Source organism: Cydia pomonella, chromosome 6 (genome assembly GCF_033807575.1).
Source record: "Cydia pomonella isolate Wapato2018A chromosome 6, ilCydPomo1, whole genome shotgun sequence".
Lineage (NCBI taxonomy): Eukaryota > Metazoa > Arthropoda > Insecta > Lepidoptera > Tortricidae > Cydia > Cydia pomonella.
Window position 1 is genome coordinate 18,119,900 of NC_084708.1, and position 7,504 is coordinate 18,127,403.

Consider the following 7,504-nt stretch of genomic DNA (forward strand, 5'->3'; position numbering starts at 1 on the left):
CACACCGCTTGTGGGTTGCAAGAATGACGAACCATTTTGGGCCACTTTTATAAGTCATAATACCTAGGTATATTCTTATAATGCTCATTGTGTAAGTACCTATAAGATTTTACGACGTGGCATACTTTAAATATTTATGTTTTGAAGTAGTTAACAATGTTAATATCTTCGTGGCCATCGGCTCTCTATAATTAAATAGGACCTTTAATATAATTAATTTCTCAATTTCATGCATTTTTTAATAACGCTACTATTATAGTAAATGGCTTCTGGTATTTACCATTTCCACATTGACCACATTCCTCTGTAATAAGCAACTACAATATGTTAGAGCACCGGTTTAACAGACCAACAGCTTGATTGCACTTTACTGCAGCCCATTCTAATGGCGCCGCGCTACTTGATTGCGATTTATTTCTTGACAGAAGTCTATTAGTTGCTTAATATTTAGGTTGATAGTTGACAAAGTAACCAATTACCTTGTAACTTGAGACGGCACAGAAATTTGCTCGTGGCATGATGAAGCGGCGAGTATTTTTGTGACAACGACATATTAAAAGACTACACGAGGTGGACTAATAAGATTACTACCTGATACATATGACCACCAATAATAATACACAACGAAGTCATATAAGTATTATGATTATGTCGTAGCACAAACACATACAGCTACGAATAGGTACCTAACAAACGTCAAACAATGACTAAAGCAGAGACACTTTCAGACAGATTTTCGTACATTGACCTGCCGGTTGCTTTTGCACGCGCATAATTATATTGCTGTCCCGCCCATGATGCCGATTGTCAATGTCACTGTGCGAGAGAAATTGTATTCAAGGTAGGAAACTCTATCTAGTAGCGTCTCTTGTTTATCAGAAACGGCCCGATTCGAAGAATGATTAAGACACGTTTAAGATATTGGAAAAATCTTTAAAAGATCGATAACTAAACGACATGTCAAAACGTTTATTTCGATTCCGCTGTGATCCCAATAAGATCTATCTACGATATTTCTAACGTCAAAGTTGCCGGAATCGAGCTGCTTCTGTTAATTATACGACACACAAACGTTATCTAAATGAGAACTTATTGAAACCAGAACTTATCGTTATCGTATCTCATTCTTCGAATCGGACCTTTAGTCTAAAGTTGCATCAGTAATTATAATTATGAAAATATTGTCTGCTTTTCATCCGACGAGAAGGAAATCGAAAGAAACACACCTCTGAGGTCTTTGGTAAATCGTGTATTGTAGTTCTGTAACAAAAGTTCAGTGAAACCAGGCATTGGCAACACATTCTTATTCAGCCGTCGCAGTCTCACGGCGGTCACTTTCCATGTAACATTGCAGTTTGGGAACAATGTTGCAAATGAATCGAGCATCGAATTGGCAGGACAATCGGCACGGAGCGTGGTCGCGCGTGCCGGCGCGTGAGTGGACTGCTAAGGCGCTGTTGCCAGTATGACGGTAAAAACGACGCGAAATACGAAAAAAAATTCATTGTTTTAAGGAACATATATTATATATTGTGTCATTTTAGCGTTCCTCATAACCTATTTTATACAAAATTCAACACATTTAATAATTTCATGCCAAAATAGGTATGTGTTATTGGCGTTATTGCTAATATTGTTCCTATAACGTGTTTTCTGAAGCAACCTACTCAAATAATTTTCCATAAATGTTGATATATCGTATTGCATATTTATACAATAAACCCACACATTTCTGGATAATTATTTGAACAAATAACATGCAGAAGGGAGACGCATGACACGATACATGATACGAGTATATTTTTAGGTGCTATCGCCGTATGTGCAGATATAATAGAATTAGAGAATTAATGAAAACAGTAACCGTATCCGTTTGCGAAAAAGCGATGAAAAGGCGGATAACCCGGATCGGCAAAGGTTAATCCCGGTGCAACTGACTTACCTGCTACTTTTAGCGATGTAACATTTTTATTTTCTATTTCCTGAAGTACATCTACATCAAATATACATTGTACCTAACACCCGTGATACCTACACAGAATATTTAAAAATGTAGCAGCTTCACTTTACTACCTAACATAATTCTGCCCCTAAATAAATATGTCGAGCTATTTACCCTCCTTTATTATACTCGTAAAAAAGTGGCGGTGACATAATCGGACAGACAGACGGACATGACGAATCTATAAGGGTTCCGTTTTTTGCCATTTGGCTACGGAACCCTAAAAATGATGCACACAAATGTCATTGTAAATTCATTTGTAATTATCAACATGGCGCCATTGGCGCCATATAAACAACAGTACCCCTAGTGTACATTTATTCGACAGCGAAACGTGACGTACGCGTTTGCGTTAAGTCTCATTTTGTATGGGATTTTGAGTTTCCAAAACGTCCCGATTTGCGCGCTGTTTCTAAATCCTATACAAAATGAGACTTAACGCAAACGCGTACGTCACGTCACGCTATCGAATAAATTTACACTAGGGGTTCTGATGTCGTTGGTTTCGTAAGTTTTGCACCTGTTTCTTAGATTTATATATGTTTTTGCATAATTTGCATTTTGTTGCATTCACTATCTGTGAGTAGACAAAGATTTACATAAAGTTAGTATTTGAAAACATTAACTACAGAGAAACAAACGTAACACTATTATGTATTTATTACCTATATTTAGTACATTGCCAAGAACTCAGAAAAGTACATATTTAAGGGATTGTATCAAAGAGTAAATTAAGTATATAGGAAAAGAGAGCCCTCTTGAAGCATTTTAAGGAAACTAATTTCAAAGCGCTATCTCTATTTTGTATCCGAAACTAGGTGAGAGTCAGAATCGCGGGTGTACTTTATTACGCTATGTTCCCGTGGTTATTGATAAATTCTATAAAAGCCAAATTTTTGTACCTTTTTTGTACCTTCATATTCAATTATAATACGAGTCATTTTATTTTTAAAGGAGGTACTAAATAGTACAGATTAGGTACAAAAATATGGTATGCTTTTCATTTGATTTTATTTAGGTACAGTCAAGGTATTAAATATTGATACGGACAAAGTGCCAAAATATTGTATACACGACCTTAATTGCCTATATATTAAGGTAGTGTGTACATATTTTTGTCACTTTGTCCGTATCCATATATAATACCTTGACTGTACACCCGCGATTCTGACTCTCACGAAACTAGCTATGTACCTAAGTTGTGCGTGCATATCTACAAATGCATCCATATGTGTAGGTACTTTCGTACTATATAATATTAGGTCTACTTGAGCCGTATACAAGTGAATTTTTTGTTTGATTTCTTGTAACTTTGATAGTTTTTTTGTTTAGAAGATATCAAACAAAACATTAACTTGTAAACCGCCTAAGTAGACCTAATATTATGTAGAAAGGTTTTAAAAGAATGGAATCCGAAAAAGACATACTATATACTAAAGCAAGTACAATTATGTTTATTGCTTTCAATTTGGTATACAAGATAGTAATAGACTAGGTGTTGTAAGTACTTGAATTGTTCTTCTTTTTACTTGTTTGTTCATCTTTGTGTACAAAGCTGCATTATCTCTGTCTTCTATGACTTGTGTCTCACTCTGACTTGGAACTCTTTCATGTGCGCATAACTAACTTGCCTAGTTCTCAACTGAGCGTTTCTTCCTTGACCTTAACATTCAACTGGACTTGAATTCAAGATATTCCGGAGGTAAAGTGAGGACAGGTAAAGTGCACATTAGGAGAATTCCTGGTAATTTCGTCTCGCTCTCTAGCTCCATAAACAATTCGCTCCAGATATTCTTTAAAATAAACACATGAGTAATGAATGATGTCGTGGTTCGGGTCCTTCTTGTACTAATGAATTTCAGGCCTAGGATGTATGTCTTGTCTACGCACGTACCTCCATAGATGCACTCTATCTCGTCTAACTTAGCGGAATCAAATTGCACAAATCTTGGCAGAGTGTTTGTCGTAATCAAAAATTAAAATAATCATCACTGGTTTTCATCGCTACATGAGCGCTAAGGAAGATGGTATTTTCTTTTTTTTTTTTTTACAGTATGGCCTGGATGCGAGTCCTTTAAACCAAGTCTTTGTTTTGTTCAAAACACATTATTTAAAGAGTTTTATGTCAGAGAATGCACTTTTGTTAAAACTTAAAACACTTCACTTTAAATCTTCAACACTGTGTTTTTAATATACTTGTATAACGGAACGTAACTGTTAACGTTTTTAAGAATGTCGGTGAGGCGGCGGGGGACATTATTATTAAACACTTCACTTAATTCACTTGCAAGGATTAGTCTTTCAAATGAAAACACTTGGCATTTAAATATAAGGTGTTCAACATCTGCAACGCTACCATTCTGGCAGTGAGGACATGTACCATCGGCTATAAATGAAAATCTAGCCAGATTTTCATTTATAGCCGATGGTACATGTCCTCACATCATCATGTCAGTGCGCTGGTGCACAGTTGTGACCAAACCGCAATCTATTGATGGTGGTAATAAAGCTACGTCTTCCCGTCTTAATCTTCTCATACCAAGGCTTTCCAGGTAAGTCAGTTTGAATACTAGCGTACCATCTTCCTTTTATCTCTCTGTCTTTGGTCCAGAAATCTATCCACATCTTAGCAACATCAGTTTTCACAGAAGCTTGACAATCAGTTAGTGGAATTCTAGTACTACATCTTTCATCTTATTCATTAATACCTAAATAAGCAGCTTTGTCTGCAACTTAATTCCCTGTTATACCAGTATGGGATGGAATCCACATAAAATTTATATTTACATTATTATTTTTAAATAGTGATAAGATATTTTTGTACAAAATGAAATTATCTTCATAATGCAATTGATTATTCTGTAATGCATAAATTAAGCTAAGTGAATCAGTGAAAATAAAGAAATGTTTATATTCTGACACTCTGGTTATAACTTTCAGGGCTTCAAATACAGCATATGCTTCAGCCGTAAATATGGAACATACATCATGCAACCTAAAGCTCTGTACAAATTTAGTTTGAGGATCATACACTGCACTTCGAACATGGGAATCTGCTTTACTACCATCGATGTATACTTTGTAATAATCGGGAATTTGTGACAAGAAACATAGAAAATCTGTATTATTATTGATAGATTTTGTGCATACTGTAATGTTTAAAAGTTTACTATCAAAGCTATCTTCATAACATGGCCAAATTTCATTTTTATATATATTACAAAACTTAGCTTCCACCTGTAAGAGTAGTGCTGTTAACTTGGTATTTTCTTCTTACCTTCGAAAATATCTAAACTTCTCGACGTTGTCTTAAACACTTAACTTTTTAAACCTCCAGGTTTTGTAACACTAGAATTATAGGGATTCTAATTTCCCTATTTGAATTTGACTCGTGTTTAATGCTTGCTCCGATTTTACTATGCTCTGCTCTGCACTTTAAAATTAATAGAGAAATAATAAGTTCATATCAATCATATCTCTGTTTACATTTATTTGACAGTAAACAACAGTTGCTAGGTAACAACATTATCAATAAAGATAGGTCTTGACATACGAGGTATAAGCAACCTTCTTAATGTAGTATTCATGCCTTTAAATGGTACCAATTTTATAGTGACATCTGGTGATGTAGTTTATACAATCGGTAGTCCACTTTACGCAAACGTATTTCGGGGGCCGTGAATAAGGATGCATAGCTGAATGTGCAAGTCGCAAAATGTGCACTAATGCAAATCGCAGAAGGTGTAGATCGTAAAAAGAGCAGGTCGCAAAATGTGCAAATCGTAAAACGAGTAGGTCACAAAATGTATAAATCGTAAAATGTGCACGTCGCAAAATGTGCAAATCGTAAAATGTGCAGGTCGCAAAATGTGCAATTCGTAAAATGTGCAGGTCGCAATATGTGCAGATCACACTGTACTCGTAGATGAGAATGAGAAGTCTTCTTGAATTCTCTTCATCCGGGCGGGTCACGGGTGTTCAATACCCGAGTAGAGCCGATACCGCAGATCCGGACGTGAACTTAACCTGGACCTTAACCTTGTCCTAGAGGAAACGATTCTTGGCGGGCCCGTGTAGTTGTTAGTACGACTTTAAAATAAGAAGTTTTTCCATACGGAGGAAGATTAACTGTCAAAAATGTTAATAAGAGCACTCTATTAAAACACACTAAGGTCCATTTTCATTTGACAGGGTTGAAGGAGGAAAACGTGCCGAAAAAGAGAGCAAAAGAGACCACTGTCCTTTTCTAAAAGTAGTCATTGGTTAAAAAGAATAATCTATGATAGGTGAATATATTATATAAAATACGCGAAGAAAATAATAGAATAAACAAGGACATCTGAATATTTAATCAACGTTAATTTGTAACCAACACGGTAGCCATAGCAATACGATAGGAAGGGACAGTTGTTAGTTAATAGTTAGTTATATTATTATCTGCTTGCACATTTTGCGATCTGCCCATTGTGAGATCTGCACATTTTGCGATCTGCCCATTATGAGAACTGAACATTTTGCGATCTGCCCATTATGAGATCTGCACATTTTGCGATTTGCCCATTATGAGATCTGCACATTTTGCTGTTTGCTCATTGTGAGATCTGCACATTTTGCGATTTGCTCATTTTACCTAACCTGCACATTTTGCGACTTGCACATTCAGCTATGCATCCGTTATCGGATCCCATTAGAGCTCATTCCCACTATGTCGTCTACCGCGACGATTTTTAATCGGGTGTCGGCGCCTCTGTTCACACTAGTAGTCTGTCGGGACGATTTTTAATCGGATGTCGGCGCATCTGTTCTGTTCACACTAGTCGGCTGTCGGCGACGACCGCAGCTGGTGCCATTTTAACGACAGTCAAACGAGGCTTCTGTACACGATGGACGTCGACGATGCTTTTGTTGTGATGTATTATTTGCGGAGGAAACGAAAGACAGCTAAAGATAGAAGATATTGGGTGCACCCAATTCTGAGGGAAAGATGTAACTTTAAGACTTATATTTAGTACAGCCATTACGAAGAAAAACGCAACAACTCTGCTTGCGCGCCAAAATGTGTATGCGCGATGCGATCAGCGAGCGGCAGCGACGCGCGGGAGGCACAGGGGGTGCGGCGCGGGCGGGGTCGGCCCGACATCTGACACGATTTTTTTCCGGACGGAGAGCTGACAATATTTTATGTCGGATCCGACACATAATCGTTGTCGGACGAGTGTGAATAGTTTCATATAAAATGTTCTGCCGCTACGACACACGATAAAAAATCGTCCCGACAGACGATATAGTGGGAACGAGGTCTTAGAAGAAATCGCCGCCATCTTTACTAATGTTAACCACATTTCTAAGTATCGCCCCCCTGGATTGTATTACATTTTACATTTAATACGTCGCTAGCTTGCCAAGTGGTCGTCAAAATAGCCTTACGTTAATGATTTAATATTTTTATATTTGTGGGGTCCCAAAGGGTGTTATTAATTATTGTTTTAATGTACTTACTTT

General features: G+C 37.0%; 1 long non-coding RNA gene across 1 annotated transcript; it reads left to right on the forward strand.

The window, feature by feature from the left end:
* Nucleotides 1-3,144: 3,144 nt before the first annotated feature.
* On the forward strand, nucleotides 3,145-6,233 carry LOC133519173 (uncharacterized). The gene is made up of 2 exons (XR_009799590.1): nucleotides 3,145-4,554; nucleotides 4,943-6,233. It is a non-coding gene; the product is annotated as an uncharacterized LOC133519173 (long non-coding RNA).
* The last annotated feature ends 1,271 nt before the right edge of the window (nucleotides 6,234-7,504 follow it).